Below are 17,058 nucleotides of genomic sequence, written 5' to 3' on the forward strand. Positions count from 1 at the left end.
ACAAGAAAAGGACACCCACTTTTGCTGCTATTATTTTATACTGGATGTCCTGATCAGAGCAATTAGGCAAGAGAAAGAAATTAAGAGCATCCAAATTGGAAAGGAAGAAGTCAAATTAGCCTTGTTCACAGATAATATGATCATATACTTAGAAAAACCTAAAAACTCCACCAAAAACCTGTTAGAACTAATAAACAAATTCAGCAAAGTTTCAGGATACAAAAATCAATGTGCAAAAAGCAGTACATTTATATATGCCAATAGCAAACAATCTGAAAAAGAAATCAAGAAAGCAATCTCATTTATAGTAGTTACAAAGAATATAAAATACCTATGAATCAATTTAACCAAGAAGTGAAAGATCTATACAAGGAAAACTATAAAACACTAATGGAAGAAATTGAAGAGGACACACAAAAAAATGGAAAGGTAGTCCATGCTTATGGATTGGAATAATTCTTATTATGAAAATGACAATACAACCCAAAGCAATTTACAGATTCAATGCAATCTCTATCAAAATACCAATGATATTCTTCACAAAAATAGGTAAAACAACCCTAAACTTTATATGGAACTACAAAAGATGCCAAATAGCCAAAGCAATCCTGAGCAAAAGGAACAAAGCTGGAGGCATCACACTACCTAGCTTTCAAATACACTACAAACTGACCAGGCGCCTCAAGTAAGTGAAATCACACAATATTTGTCCTTTTGTGACTGGCTTATTCACTTAGCATGATGGCCTCAACTTTCATCCATGTTGTAGCATGTGTCAGAATTTCTTTCCTTTTCAAGGTTGAATCATATTCCATTGTGCGTATACATTGCATTTTGATTTATTTATTTTTATTTCGGCATATTATGGGGGTACAGATTTTAAGGTTTCAACAAATGCCCTTCCCCCCTCCCCCCACAAGTCTGAGTCTCCAGCATGACCATCCCCCAGATGGTGTACATCTCACTCATTATGTATGTATATACCCGCCCCCCTCCCCCCTCCTCCCTGCCCAATACCCTATTACTGTAGTACCTATGTGTCCACTTAGGTGCTGCTCAGTTAATACCAGTTTGCTGGTGAGTATATGTGGTGCTTGTTTTTCCATTCTTGGGATACTTCACTTAGTAGTATGGGTTCCAGCTCTAACCAGGAAAATATAAGATGTGCTATATCACCATTGTTTCTTAGAGCTGAATAGTACTCCATGGTGTACATATACCACATTTTATTAATCCATTCTTGGATTGATGGGCACTTGGGCTGTTTCCACAGCCTTGCAATTATGAATTGTGCTGCTATAAACATTCGAGTGCAGGTGTCTTTTTTGTAGAGTGTCATTGGATCATTTGGGTAGATGCCCAGCAATGGGATTGCTGGATCAAATGGTAGATTCCCTTCTATCGCTTTAAGGTATCTCCATATTGCTTTCCACAGAGGTTGAACTAGTTTGCAGTCCCACCAGCAGTGTAGGAGTTTTCCTCTCTCTCCGCATCCACACCGGCATTTGTTATTTGGAGACTTTTTGATAAAGGCCATTCTCATTGGAGTTAAGTGATATCTCATTGTAGTTTTGATTTGCATTTCCCTGATGATTAGAGATGATGAGCATTTTTCCATATGTTTGTTGGCCATTCTTCTGTCTTCTTTAGAAAGTTTCTGTTCAAGTCCTTTGCCCACTTTTTAATAGGGTTATTTGATTTTTTTCTTGCTGATTTTTGTGAATTCTAAGTATATTCTAGTTATCAGCCCTTTATCGGATACGTAGGATGCAAAAATTTTCTCCCATTCTGTAGGTTGTCTTACATTGCATTTTGTTTATCCATTCATCCGCCGATAGTTGCTTCTGTCTTTTGGTTAATGTGAGTAATTCTCCTATGAACATTGGTGTACAAATATCTCTTCTAGTTTTTGCTTTCAATTCTTTTGTTATAAACCCAGAAGTCGAATTGCTCGATTATATGGTCATTTTAATTTTTTGAGGCACCACTATACTGTTTTCCACAGCAGGTGCACAAAAGGGTTCCAATTTCTCCACATCCTCACCAGCACTTGTCATTTTCTGTTTTTGGTATAATGGCTACCCTAACGGATATGCAGTGTATCTCATAGTGGTTTCAACTACTCTTTAGTGATACTGAGCCTCTTGTCATGTGTACATTGGCTATTTACATGTCTTCTTTGGAGAGATGTCTATTCAATGTCTATCTATGCAAATGTCTATTCAATTTTTGAATTGCATTGCTTGTTTTTTGTCAGATACTTTCTCTGCATCAATGAAGATGATCATGTGGGTTTTTTGCAATCTGTGAATATGGTGTGTTACATGGATTGATTGGATGCTGAACCATCCTTGTGTGCTGGGCAGGCATAAATCTCCCTTGCTCTTGGTGTATAAACTTTTTAATATGCTGTTGAATTTGCTTTGATAGCATTTTGTTGAGAATTTTTGCATCACTATTCATAAGAAATATTGGAATAACATTAGATAAGATATTTTGTTGAGGATTTTTACATCACTATTCATAAGAAATATTAGCATAATATTAGATAAGATAAATATCAGATAATAATAAGAATATTGAAAAGTTGTCTTTTCTTATAGTGTCTTTGGCTTTGGTTCCAGGGTAATGCTGGCCTCCTTCCACTTCAAGTTTTTGTAAGAGTTTGAGAAGGATTGATCTTAGTTCTTGAAACGTTTGGCAGAATTCCCCAGTGAAGTGTCGCATCAGGACTTCTCTTTGCTGGGAGAGTTCTAAGCATTGACTCATTCTTACTAGTGAGAGACTATTCAGATTTTCCATTCCTCTTTGATTTAGTCTTGGTAGGTTGTGTATTTCTAGGAATTTGTCCATTCCATCTAGGTTATCCAATTTCTTCGTGTAGAATTGTTCGTAGCATCCTGTTATAATCCTTTTTATTTCTGTACAATCAGTCGTAATGGCGCCCTACTTTCATTTCTGATTTCGATAATTCGAGTTTTTTCTCATTTCTTAGTCAATCAAGCTAACGGCTTGTCAATTTTGTGGCTCTCTTTGAAGAACTTTTGGTTTCATTGATTTTCTCTACCATTTTTCTATTCTCTGTTTTATTTATCGCTGCTCTAATCTTTATTAATTCCTTTCTTCTGCTAGCTTTAGGCTTAGTTTAGGTTTTTCCCCCCTAGTTCCTTCAGTTTCAAAGTTAGGGATTTGAGGTCTTCCTTCTTGTATGACAAAAGCATTCACAGCTCTAAATTTCCCTTTCGGAGCTGCTTCGGCCACATGCCCTTCGTTTCCGTGTGTTGTGTTATTGTTTTCGTTCACACATCTTTTTTAAAGTCATGTCAAATCCAACTTGAGCTGCCACTCATGGGTGGTTGCTGAGAAGTCACAGCCCATTCGTGTGGGGTCTCCCCCTCCTCGGACCACAGAAAGAACAGGAACGCGGCCGCCCAGCGCCCTGTGGGTGGGGCCTGACCATCGCCATGCTCAGACCACGCCGGGTGTTAGGTAGCATTCGGGGGCGTCCATCCCAGCCCCCAGGGCCCAGCCTCCCTGTCTGGCTCCATCTCGGACACCCCAGACCGCACTCTCGCCCTCTCCATCACTTCAGCCAGGCCCTCACAGGGACCTCTCCAGGTACCTTTGCTTTTCAGCCCCCAAATCCAAAAACCTTTCACGACCATGGGGTCAGGAGGGCACAGGCTCTCATCCCAGGGCAGGCAAGCCCCCCCGCCCCCACACTGGGAGCGTCACATAGCCCAGGAGCAATGTCTCAGTGGGACTCTGATGTCCACAAACGAAAATGTGCCCCCGGGCCTAGAGTTATTCGTCTACGTGCGTTTCACCCCAAATCAATGACCTGTTCCTTTGAGGCCTCACCTTGAGTCCTCCTCCCCCGGGGGGCCCAGAAGCTACTAAATAAATGTGTCTCAAGGGTGGACGGTGGAAGGATGGATGCTGGGGAGGATGGCAGACATCAGAGATGGGGAGGGGAAATGCCACCAGGGACAGAGGACAGAGGAGAGGGTGGCCCGAGACGCGGCATCTCGAGCCCTCCTTTGCATGGTGGAACCTCGGCAGCTCGCCCCACGGACTGGAACGCGCCTGATCCCTGCTCTGTCCTCAGCGGGCCGACGCCACACATCACACCCGCATGCCCTCTGCTCTGCACAGAAAGTCTGGGCACGGCAGGGTCCGGTGTTTCAGCCAGGGCCAGAGCAGTCCCAAATTTGGCCCAGTGTCACAGCAACGGCAGAAGAGCCGAGACCTTCCCAGCACGCGTGGCACTGAGAACGCCGCGTGGGTGCAGCGCGCCGGCCCTGCGCCAGGCCTCCAGCACGCCGGGTCTCATCCGTCCTCACAGCAGACCGTGATTTCACCCCTCAGATGGGAAACCATGGTTTAGTGAGGGGAAGTCACTGCCTAAGGCCACCCAGCCAGGAAGCAGCAATGCCAGGATTTGAACCAGGTCTGCTCAGCTCCAAAGCCAGTCCCTTAACACGAGACTCTCCTGCTCATCTCGGCACAAATCTCTTATTTTAAAGATGAGAACTTGAAAATCAAAGAGGCAGAGTGTCCTGCCCAAGGTCCCACGGATAACAAAGGCAGTGCTGGGGAGAAGTCGCCTAACTCCTAATCCAGGCTCTTTCTGGGCCCTGCTCCCCCAAAGCCCAGTGTTGGTCCAGCACACCCTCCCAGGGACAGTAGAGAGAAGCCCCTTCCGTTCCTGGGAGAGCCCAAAGGGGCCGGGTGGTGCCCGTGGGGAACTGCTCTGCTCCCAGCCGCATCACAGCCGGGAAGCGCAGCGGGGAGGGCTGCGGGCCTCTCCCTGCGCAGGGCTGGGGAGGAGCCAGGCCTCTTGGGGCTCCCCACGTCAAACCCTTGGGCCCGTGTGCAGCTGGCAGCCCCGGAGGCTCCAAGAGCCACCTGGGTCTTGGGTTGCTCCCCACGGGACATTTCCACAGATGCGGAGCTGTGGATCCCAGCAAAAGAGAAGCCGTCGCTTCCCACCAAGACCCGAGACTCAGGGCTGAGGCCCCGCCCTGGTGTTTTGTGCTTTTCCCACCAAGGGCCTCAGCGATCCGAAAGGCACTCCCGTAAGCTGGATGGGCGAGGGGTCAAGGCCTGGCTGTGGCAGCGAAACAGGACACCCACCCCCTTCTCATCAAGGGCTCCCCACTGCAAAGCCCGGACCTGAAGACCTCCTCTGGCCTAAGAACACGCTGGCACGGGCACAGGACAAGCCCAAGGGCGTGGCACCAACACCCCAGGAGCAACCCCGCCTGGTGACTGATGGGAGCTGGTGGGGAAACCCCAACTCCAGGACCGCTGGGTCAGGACGACCTGAAGCATGTTGTGTAGTCGTCCCCCAGACGCCCCCAGAAGGGCTGAACCTGCACATCGCTGCACCCCTCAACTGGATCCCTTCTTCCCCACCACACTTCACACTCCCCTAATAGCGCTTCCTGGGGTCACTCTCCAGATAAACGCCTTGCACCCAAGTCCTTGTCTCAGGCTCTGCTGTTAGACACAGGACTCGGCATTACAATAGGAACTGACACTTAATGCTCATAACTTCCCAGGCTCTCAACAACATAATGGGGAACATTTAGCCCCTGATATTTGTTTTTATTATGTATTGGTCAGGAGAGGTGATTTCATGCTGCAATAACAAGCAACCCCCAAATCTCAGTGGCTTAATACCGCAGAGTTTGGTTTGATGGGAGGGGCCTCTCTCTTTGAAGATCTCCAGGGACCCACTCAGACTAACCGATGTTCCACTGACTTATGACACCCCCATCTCAAAATGAGGCTTTGGGGTTTGCCAAGGCAGGGAAGGGAATTACACACCAGCTTTTCCACTAGGAAATGGCATCGGTCACTTCTGTGCTCATCTCATGGCCGAGCAACTCCACTCCAACTCTGGACCACAGCCAAGACTGCTGAAGGAGAGCCCTCCCACAGCCCTGCACCGGCCGTCTCTGAGCCCGGTACTGTTGCTGCATAACGAAGCCCCAAAACTTAGTGGCTAGGACAACAGCACTTCGTTGTTCCTCACACTTTCCGTGGATGAAGAGTTCCAGGAGGGCTCAGCCCCTCGTGCTGCTGCAGCCCTGAGCCCCTGGGAGTGAGCTGGGCATCTTCATCCCTTGGTGTTTATCCATGTGGACTACTTGCGCTTCCTCACAACATGGCAACCTCGGGCAACTGGGCTGCGTACCTGGCATTTTGGCAAATGAAGCAGAAATTGCCCGGCCTTTTCTGTCCTCGTCTCAGACACTGCTTTCCACATTCTGCTGCTCCTAAGCGAGTTCCACGCCTACCCAGATGTGAGGGGAGAGACAAGGTCGTGTGCAGAGCGAGTGTGGGACAGAGACCTTCACGTGGCCACCACACCCTGCGAGGGAGGAACCCTTTGGGGGGTGAACCCTCTGCCACATCCTCCAGGTGCCGACTCTGCCCGGTGATGGAGAACCAGGAGGCGCAGTCCCCAGCAGGACTCAGGCTGCTGCTTGGTGCCTGGACTAGCTGAGGTCACATGGCCCAGGCAGCTGGCCCCACCCTACATGTCAATAACGTGTTTCCTGGTACCGGAACATGCTCAGTTACTATCCTGGATTGGAGTACATGGAAACTGCGGCAATGAAGGGACTCCGAGCGTCATCCACCACACACATTTATCGTGACACTGGACTCCCACCACGGCTGTATGAGGTCAGCTGGGTGGCATTGTTATCACACCTTTTACAGACGTGGAAACTGAGGTCCAAAAGTTTATGGGCCTTGCCCAAGGCCACACTGCATGTGAGCTGCAAAATCAAGATGAGGACTCAGGGCTGCCAACTTCTGTCCCCAAGACCTCCTTCAGCCACTGCAAGGGGCACTTGGGAGACTGTTCCTCCTTAAGAAAGTGGAGCTTTCTTAAGGAAATTAGTCAAAGGAGTGGAGAAGGAGGAGTGGTGGGACAGAAGAGGGACTCCGCCCACCCCCCATCCCCTTTCCCTGCAGGGAAAAAGTTCTTGAATCACCCAAAATCCAATGAAGGTAAATCAACTCGTCCGAACTTCTCTTTTTCACATAGGGGAAACTGAGGCACAGGAGGTGAGGCGGCCTGGCCAAGTTCACACAGGTGAAGTGGCAAAGCAGGGGCCTGCTCCGGTTCCCTGAGCCCCTGGGCTCTGCCTGGGGTACACACTGCCCTCCCGGGGGCTGGGGACAGAGCACAGATGTCATCCTGCTTCCCAAACAAAACAGCCAGCACCAGGCTTTTAAATTTTTAAATTTCTGTTTCTTTTTAAACATTTTCGTCAGCCACCCTCCAGACTTTAAAAATAGAGCCGCTCGGACGCAGGCAGGAGCTCAGTCCGGGAGCCGCCTGAATATTCAGCTCTGGGCAGCTCGGGAAAGGGCAGAGCCTGATGAATCAACCCATGTCCCCAGCCCAGAGCAGACTGGCCGTCTCGCCCCGCTTCCTGTCGCTCCCTCCAGGCCTGGGAATCTGGGAAGAGCGCCCCTGCCCGAAGGCAGTGGACCTGGGCTGGGTCCCCGGGGCCCAGGAGGAATGAGCCAGAAGCTGCCTTCAGTTTGCCTCTTGCAAGGAGTCCTCCAAGAGTTCAAGGGCTTCACCTCCCGGAGAGCCGTGAAGACGACTTTCTCCTTCGCCCTGCCTGGCTCCTTTAAATACACTTTTTGCCTTCTGGAAGCCCCACCCACGTGGCTGCCCCACCCCTGCCTGGAGTTCAGGGCCTCCTTTGCAGGTCCCTGGGCCTCACCTAACCCCGGGTTTTCCCTCTCTGTGATACTGGCTGTGTTTATTTATCCTCTTGCAGGCACCGCTCTGAGAAAGGTGGGCTGTTACCTTGAGGATGTTTACAGTCGCCTGGGGAACAGGGTGTGCTCATCACTGTCACAGGAGGCTGATGGCCCAAGACGCCATTGCAAGCTGGGGCCATGGGGTGAGGGCAGGGCAGACACAGGTGAGGCCAACCCGGAGCCCCCGTCTCCTATGCTTCCTGCCCCACTGCCCCACCCTGCTGCGGCAGTCTCGGGTGCCCGTCTCGGGCCCTCCGAGGCCCTGCCCTCCCACCGGGGTCTGCACACATGCCCCGCAGGGTGCGTGTGAGGGCTGGGAAGCACTGGAGGGAGGGCAGGGGTGGAGGGTGGAGGCTCCAGGTTTAAACAGAGGCTGTCATTGGAGAAGACCTAAGACCTCAAGAGGCTGCGGGAGGGCCGAGCCCGCACGCATGGGGAGAGCACCTGGGGAGGGGACGGAAGGCAGGCGCCAAGGCTTTGTGGGGGGGAGGGGCAGAGGACCGCCGGAAAGACACGGGCTCCTGCTCTGATGAGGTGGGAGCCATGGAGGGCTTCGAGCAGAGGAGGAACGGGAGCTGCCCTCGCCTGTCCCGTCCAGCGTGGTCTCGCGCCAGCACAGGGCCGGCCACACGGACATCTGCCCGCCTGCCTTCCGCTCCCAGACCCGAGCGAGGCAGGAGCTCAGCGTCCAGCTGCAGCCGCAGCCCAGCGCCCAGGCCTCCTGCACAGGACACGTGGCCCGAAGGTGTGGCCGGGGAGTTCTGTTGTGGACAGGAGGCCGACCCAGAGGCCCGTCACACCCTGGGGGAACAGGGCCATCCCTAGAGTCTGGGACTTGGTCCCTGGAGGCTGGTTCATCTAGCAGAGGAACTCGTGGAACGGCCGTGGGGCGAGTTCTGGTGTCCCAGTCCCTGCACGTGGACACATGGCCGGCCACCTCCACCCAGCACCCCGGCCTGACAGAGCTGCGGGTCAGGGCGCGGGGCCCGGCGAGCACTCTGCTCTCAGGCCCTCTTGGCGGAGCTGTCAGTCCTCTGGTGGTCGCTGAGAAACTCATGGCATGGGGACAAAAGCACCAACTCTCAGCTATCTGTCCGCTCCAACATGCTTCCTGCATTTGGCTTCTATCAACTCCGCCGGGCTCAGCAGGCCCCCGGGGGCCACGGCAGCTGGGACACGCAGGATTTGACGGCCCTGGGACCCCAGCTCGGAACTCCCCGCAGAGGGGGGCCTTCTCTCCTGCGTCCGTCTGATGCGGAGCCGAGTCCTAATTCCGGATCGTTCCCCAAAGTCAGTGGGTTTTCCGCTCTTCACAGGAGCGCACGGGCCTGCGGCATCCACGAGGAGGCAGGCGAGCCGCCTGCCGCAGACCCTCGCTCCGCCTCTTACCAGCTGTGCGGTCTGGGCAGCGCCGGGCTCTCTGGCCTCCGTGTCCGCACCGGCCACGCGGAGGCCGCAGTGAGGATGAATGAGACCCCGCCCGAGGGGCGGTGAGGCCGGCGGCCGGCACGCTCGGCGCTTCCACCTTCGCCCCCATCACTGCGCCCCGGGCCCGCCAGTGGCAGGGGCTCTGTCACCTGCAGGGACCCCATTGCGGCACGGCGCTGCGTGGAGGGCGTGTGCGCGGCAGAGGGCAGCGGCAGGCACACCTGGAGCAGGTTTCAGGAAAGGTCAAGCCCACGGGGTTGCGCGGGTGGGGGTGGAGGGCCTGAGCCCAGGATACGGGGGAGGCCACGGTGGAGACGGGGTGGCAGCAGGTGGCAGTGGGCGTGGGAGCTGCCCAGGACGGGCCGAGGGCGGAGAGGGGGCCAGTGGACTCCAGCTGCCGTGGGAGCCGGGGTGGCGGGTCCTCGTGGGTTGAGCGTGGAGGAGCCCTCTGACCCCGCACCCCCACGCCTGGTGTCCGCCCCCAAAGGATGGGAAGCAGGTGTTCAAACAAAAACCCGCACGCGGATGTTCACGGCAGCACTATGCACCGTCGCCGAAAGGTGGGAACAACCCAACTGCTCGTCACCTGATAAGAGAATGACCGCAACGCTTACATCCACAGACGGAAGGCCGCTCAGCCACTAGAAGGAACAAGGACGCAGTGATCCTTGCCATGCTGCGGGTGAACCTTGACAACGTGGCGCGCACCGACAGAAGCCATCACGGTGGCCATGCAGTGGGTGACTCGGTTCATGTAAAACGGCCGGGACAGGCACGCCAGGAGGCAGCGAGCACATGCAGGGCCGGGGCGGGAGGGGGTGATTGCTGTTGGGTTTGGGGTGACGAAAAAATTCTGGAACTAGATAGTGGTACTTTCACACAACGTGAAAGTACTTAACGCTACTGAATTGTACACTTTTAAATGGTTAAAATTGCAAATGTGTACTTTACTATAATTTTTTAAAAGCTCAGCCCAAGGGACGCCATATGGCCACAGGCTGAACACAGTCTTCCTCTGGCAGGCTCTGGGCAGTGCTGGCTCTTCCTTCCTGGAAGTCACCCTGCGTGAGGGCGGGTGGCTGGTCCCACAGCCAGGGTGGCACTCGGGGAGGTGTGGGGCTCTCCCTGGCCCAGGCCGGCGGCCACCTGCCAGCTGCAGGACCACGGGTGAGCAGGGCCAGCGCTCGGGGCCTCAGACGCCCCGTCTGTGAAACGACGGGGCTGGACTAGAGAGGTGGACACAGGAGAGTCTGTCTCCCACACCCTGAGAGCCTGAGTGGAACCAGATGTCGTCTCCTGGCCCGTGGCCAGTCGGAGCGGCCGGCTGGGGCCATCCCAGGACCCCAGGCCGCGGCGGTGGCGTCCCCCCAGGCCCGCCTCTCGGAGTCTGCGTTCCCAGCTCTGCAGCGATCCCAGCATTTCAATATCCTCTGGGTATCTTCTTTGCAAACCAGATAAAACCAACCGACACTCCCCCCAGAAGGGCACCCAGGGCAGAGTTAGGAGCGCCCGTTTATGGCGTAGCGATTAATAGCACCCGTGCTGGCGGCAGATGGAGTGAAGCCCAAATCCTGGCCCCGCCACGATCATTATACCTGTGCACACCTCAGGTTTTCCCATCAGTGCAATGGGTGTGTTCGTACACCCACTTCAAGGATTAGGTGAGATGATTCTCATGCACCGCTTAGGAGACACTTGGCACTCAGTAAAGTCCAGACTCACCTGCTCTGCAACCTTCCCGAAGGCTGCCCTCTCTGCCCTCAGCCCCTCAGACCGCAGAGGTCTCTCCCTGCAGTCTGGCCGTCCAGGCCCTGCGGCCCTGCCTTCCAAATGCGCCCTCCCATCTGCGCCCCTCCGGTTTATAATCGGACACGCTTCTACCTTTGCTAATAAGATACTCGTATTGTCTACAACGTAACTAGCTTTATCTCTTCTTCAATATTTCAATATTATGACCAGTCCGTGTACATTTGAAAATAACACATTGCTTTTTTGAACTGTTCAGTTCAAAAAAGAGATTTTATTAGATATTTTGCCTCTTGATCCGTCAATTTCTGATAAAAATTATATTAAAGTCTCTCTAATTGTGAAATTGTCCATTTCTCTTTATATAGTTCTATAAGTTTTTGGTTTAACATTTTGAAACTATATTGTTAAGGGCATAAAGTTTCATAATTTTTATTTTGTTGGTAGAATGTCTCTTTTAGCGACATGAATCCAACCTTCCTTTTTTATGTTTTTGCTTTGAGTTTTGTTTCATCTGATATTGACGTATCGTCATCAATATTCTTTGGTAGGATTGTTTTAGCATATCTTTTCCCAATCTCCTATTTAGAAACTTCCTGAGTCATTATGGTGTACATGAGTCTCTTGAAGACAGGATTTTGTTTTTTGCCTAGGGAAGTTTTCTCCTTAATAGGTAAATTTTAAAAAAAATTTTAAAATAGTAAGGGGGCACACATGTTTTTGTTACATGGATGGCTTTTATAACGTTTCAGGGCTAGTAGTGTGCCCATCACCTGAGTAGTGTTCATTGTACTAGTAGGTAAGTTTAACCCATTCACATTTATTGCATATGATTACCAAAACGTTTGAACTTATTCCTGAGTAGTTTTGTTTTCTATTCCCCATGTTTTGTTTTTCTTCTCTTTCCCCATATTTGTTGGACTGATTTGATTTTTTCCATTTTAGTGTTTCCCACTAATAATTTATAAGTTCTAAATTCTATTTCTATTTTTCTGGAGGTTTCCCTTGACATTTTCACATACATACTTAAAGTTAATCTGCCAATATCTAGAATTAGAATCTATATCCATCAACAATATAAGAGCTTTAATATACATTTACTCTTCTCTGCTCCACAAACTCCTTAACTGCTTGTTGATAATATCTAAGACTTTAATGCCATATTGTTATGAATTTTTAAGCAATCAACACTTACTTAGATTTAATAAGTTTTATTGGTTTCTTTGTTCACCATCATTCCTTGTATTACATTTCTTGGATTAATTTTTCTTCTGGCTAGAGCACATCGTTTAGCAATTCTTTCAAAAGTGAATTTTATCAATGCTAAACATTCTTAGATAGTGCATGGCTTGGAATTTTATTCTTACATTTGGCTACATATAGAATTCTGAGTTTGAAATGATTTTCCCTCAGATTTTGAAATTTTTTTTCTGGCTTCTAGTAGTCCATTCTTTTGCAAATAGTCTGTTTGTTGTTTGTTTGTCTGAAGATATTTAGTGAGTTTTTTTTAATCCTTAGTGTTCTGAAATTTCAGCCTGTCTGTGCACTAGGGAATCTCTGTCTTCATTCATCCTGACTGGCACTGGCAGAGTTCTGGGATGTTGTGAATCTCAGCTCTGGGAAATTTCTTCCCCTGCGTTCTTTGGATGTGTCCTTTCTTCCTTTCTTTTGACAGGGGCTCATGCTGAGGCATCATCAGAGCTCACTGCATCCTCAAACTGGCCTCAAGTGATCCTCCAGCCTTGGCCTCGCAAAGTGCTAGGATTACAGGTGTGGGCCACCGTGCCTGGCCCTCATGTATCCTTTTTGATGAGGAAATTGAACTTTGACTTTGGCTTTCATACCTCCTAGCCTTTATTTTGTACTTTTCCATCCTTTTGTGCTGCACTCTGGAAGTCCTTGGCTCAAACATCTCACTCATTTCTTTGCTCCTCAGCCGTGTCCATTCTGCTATGCAGTCCATTTATTAGGTTTTTTTCAACAACCAGATTCTAATTTTCCAAATTCTCTTGAGTTGATCTTTTTGAGGATCCAATTTTCTATTCCACCTCCCAAAGGATATTGATTACACCTATCCTAAATTCTCACTCTGATTGCTTTAGCTCCCTTTCCTTGGTGTCAGTTCTCTCCGAGAACTTTGCCGCCTGTCATTCACAGAGCTCATCTTTGTGTCTGAGGCAGCATTGTGTCTCCCCGACGGCCAGCCTCCACGTGGGGGGAAGAAGAATGTTCTGCGCTCGAGGGCCACCATTCTCCCTGGGTGTCACCAGCCTTCCACCTGCCCCTTCGAGCCTCACACCACAGTTACTACTGACCACTTCCCCCAAATACAGATACCTGTGTTCCCTGCTTGGCCCAGGTGTGTGTGTGTGTGATGTGTCGGGAAGAAGGTTCGATTTGCCCATGGCTCCCACTGAGGCACCTGTCAGGGCCGGGGAGGCCTGCAAGCCGCCTGCATCTTGCAGTAGCCACCATTCCTCCCCCTGAATCGCCCCTCCCCTCCACCTTTAAGGCCTGTGACATAGTTTCTGGTCTACCAAGGGCACCATTCTTCATTTTCAATATGGTTGTAAATTTTAAATATCTATTTTTTGTCCTTTTGAGGGATTTGGCATGGTGGGGAGGGGGGGCTTCAGTCTGAGTCACTCTGCCACTCATCGCTTTCTAGTTTTGGGGCGCCCCTGGGCTTCTGCACTCTTGCAGCCCGGAGGTACCAGGGGTCAGCTCCCGCGGCAGCTCTGGGCTTGAACCGAACCTGGCTCCAGTCTCTCGGTGTCACTTTTCACAAACTCGAAATGAATCGCTCTTGACCGTACTGCAGACACCCGGCAAGGTCAATGACGCAGCAAAGGGTCTGGCACGTGCTCAGCAAATGCCGGATCCTCCCCTTCCTCTCTTTCCACTGCCCCACCAGCGGAGGGGCCTGAAGGCCACATATGGCCTTCTGGATCCTTCTAAATCCTTTGTTCTGTAAGATCTGGATTCATTCGAAAGGCCACGTGTGGCCTTCAGGCCGCAGGTGCCCCACCCCCGCTAGACAGGTCGTGCCCCCCTGAGTCAGTTTGCAGCCAGTGGCTCAGCAGCGAGTACTGCAGGCCGGGAGAGGGAGAGGACCTGGAGGAAGGGAGAGGTGGGCAGGGAAGGTGGGGGTTCAGGCTGGGGGTGGGGAGGACAGGGCAACCTCAGGTTTGGGAGTATTGGTGGAAACGAGGATGTGCTTGTTTAGGCAGAGGTCAGGGACTCGGATGCCACAGGGAGCCAAGAGGTGACAGACATGCGAACAGGGCTGGGTCCTGGAGAGGGTTGGGAGCTGAACGCTGGAGAGGGACAGTTACAAAAGGCTCTGCCAGGTCACTGCACCCAAGCAGCCCCAGCTGTCCTGAGCCGGCCTCCCAGCCAGCTCGAGGGCATGAGTGCCCCTGAAAGGAAGACCCGGAGCCAATGAAACACTTCCGGGGCCCAGCGCAGCCTCTGGTCCGCGTGGAGTGCGTACACGGGTGCTTCGGGCTGGGGTCTACCACGAGAAAGGGACGCAGCGGTCTGAGCCCCTGCACGCCCCCCTAACCAGGCCGTGGGGGCCTCAGCCTGCTGGTCTCTGCAGCCCGGGATGCCCCGTGGCACTTTGCTTTTTGGGTAAGCATTGACACGATTCACTCAGCCAACGCTGGTTGAGGTCCCCAGCCCCTGTGCACGGGAGCTTCCAGAATGTGCATGGGGTCACAAAGAAAGGCTGGTCCCTGGGAACGCCAGTATGGCACCGGAACACGGTGAGTGACGTGGGAGGCAGCGAGGACGCCAACATCCAGAGCGGTCCTCTGGCGCCACCCGGTGTCCATGGGTGTGAACTGCAGCTCCACGCCACCACCTGATCATCCCTGCGGAAAAGCAGGTGAGAGCCTGTTTGCATGGCAGGCCTCGCTTCTTTCTAAACTTGAACTAGCATGATTATTGCTGGCCCCCTTTAGGCCCTAACCTGTGGGTCCAAGACAGCTTCGCCAAATCTAATCAAGGACTTAATTTTTTTTTTTCACCCAAATCACCAACAGGGCAGAGACGTTCGCTGGACAGGCAATTTGGTTACTATTTCTATGCATTTCTATCCCCGAGAGTCATTTTGCTAAGCCCCGGCATAAGCTGGCCTAGGGGCCTGTGAGAGCCCAGAAGAAAGGTGAGTCTGTGTGGACTGCAGCTCGTGACGTGGCCTCAGGTCACCCTCAGGGGGGGCCCAGGCTGGGCAGCGGTGGCTGCTGCTACCTACACAGACCAGCCTGCATCCCAGGGCAGTGTGGGGCCTGGGGAAACCCCGGCCTGGGTCCCCACTGCAGGGGGGTCAGAGTCGGGCGGGCGCAGAAAGCTCTTTGGTAAAGAAAAGCCAACAGCAGGCGCAGACAGGTGAAGCAGGTAAGAAGCGTTCAGGGGCATCCGAGGAACCCAGAGCACCTGAGCGGTGGAGGCGGAGGGACAGGGCGTGAAGGTCATTCTCAAGTGCTAAGCCGAGGGGTTTCCGCTTACCCCAAACACAGTGGGGAGCTGCAGGTCCTGGCCGAGGCGCACACTCCACTTGAAGGGGGCTGTGCTGCCACCTGGCGGCCACACCAGGGCAGTGCCCTGGAAGGACTCCGGGTTCCAGCGGAAGGCCCCTCCTCCCGCCCCTGAGCCCCCCACCTTGCTTTGCAGAGGAAGTCAGCGTCCTTGGCTGAGCAGCTACGTTCTGTAATAAATGTCCCTGCTTCCTTCAACCCTTCCGCGTGGAGCTGGAGGCTCAGCACAGTCACAAGCAAGTTGCTGGCAACACCAGGCCCCGAGTCCCTTCCTCTGCAGCAGTCCCTGGAACCCAGTTCTCACCCAGTCCTGCATGCTGTGTGGCCTGGGGCCTGTCAACGAGCCTCTCTGAGCCATGGTGTCCTGAGGGTGACACCACCTTGAGGGGTGTTGGAAGGATTAAAGAGGGATGCATATATAACTGGGTCAAATGCACGTGGTAAAACAGATGTGCAGGTAAGTGCTCCTTGTTAACAATTGATCACTTTATTTTTTAAATTGCCCATTAAAACTAACTCAGTCTCTCTCCATTTAAACTGGTCTCTGGTCTACCTCGGGCTCTTTTGGGGAAGCGTGGAGTCAGGTCAAAGTTCCCACGCCCTGGAGTGGCGGACTGCTCCCCTGCTTTTGAGAGGGCCTCCCACATTTTCTTCCCTGCCATGGGGACGTTTAGTTCCAGGAGTTGGCTTCTGCTGGGGGTCCTGGCCATGTGGGACCTCTGCCCGCCTGCTCCATGCTGAGGGAGCCCCGAGGGGCCTGCTCCCCGGCCCACCAGTGGAGGCCCTGCCTTGGTGCCACCGGGGCCATGAGCCTCTGAGGTGTGGCTGCAGCTCCTGTCTGGCCCCATGTGCGCTGTCCCCTGCAGCCCTCACCCCAGTCTCTGCCCCTCCTTGGTGGTCGCCCACCAGAGCTCCCAGCTGCCGCCCTCCACAGCCAGGCAGGAACTCCTGGCTTCTTCCTTTCCAGGCCCGAGGGAGAGCAGGCATCTTGGGGCCCTACCACAGGCTCCTGTGCTCAGCCACCCCCATGCCACATGGAACCAGCCCTGTCGCTAGCTGGGCCTTTTGCCGGGACTCCTGTCCTCTTGCTCAGAACTGCCCCCGCCCCACATCAGCTTTTGAACCAACACCGGGTCAGGGGGCCACTTCCCAGGGTCCTGGGCCATCCTCACGTGGCCATGGCCCCTCCGCAGCTCTCCCCTCCCATCCGGGACCAGAGGCCACTGCCTCTGTCTAGTGGGAACTTACCCCAGGTCACCTCCTCCTTCCCTACCCCATGGACTTCTGTCCTACATTTCTCTGCGGACTGTCACTTGGCCTGAATGGCCAGAGTGCAGGGGAAGAAAACCAGGGCAACAGGCGTTGTCTACGAAGTGTTGTCCCCCTTGCATACGTAAGTCCCTGGCACGTGGTGGGAGCTTGGTAAGTGCCATCCTTGTCTTCCTCCTCCTCCTCCCCGTCTTTCCTGAAGCTGGTAACTGAGGCCACCTCAGCTGGCTGGGCCTGCCCGACCCCTCCTGCCTGCCCTGCAGTTCTGCTGTAGGCTCAG

Source organism: Microcebus murinus, chromosome 18 (genome assembly GCF_040939455.1).
Source record: "Microcebus murinus isolate Inina chromosome 18, M.murinus_Inina_mat1.0, whole genome shotgun sequence".
Taxonomy (NCBI): domain Eukaryota; kingdom Metazoa; phylum Chordata; class Mammalia; order Primates; family Cheirogaleidae; genus Microcebus; species Microcebus murinus.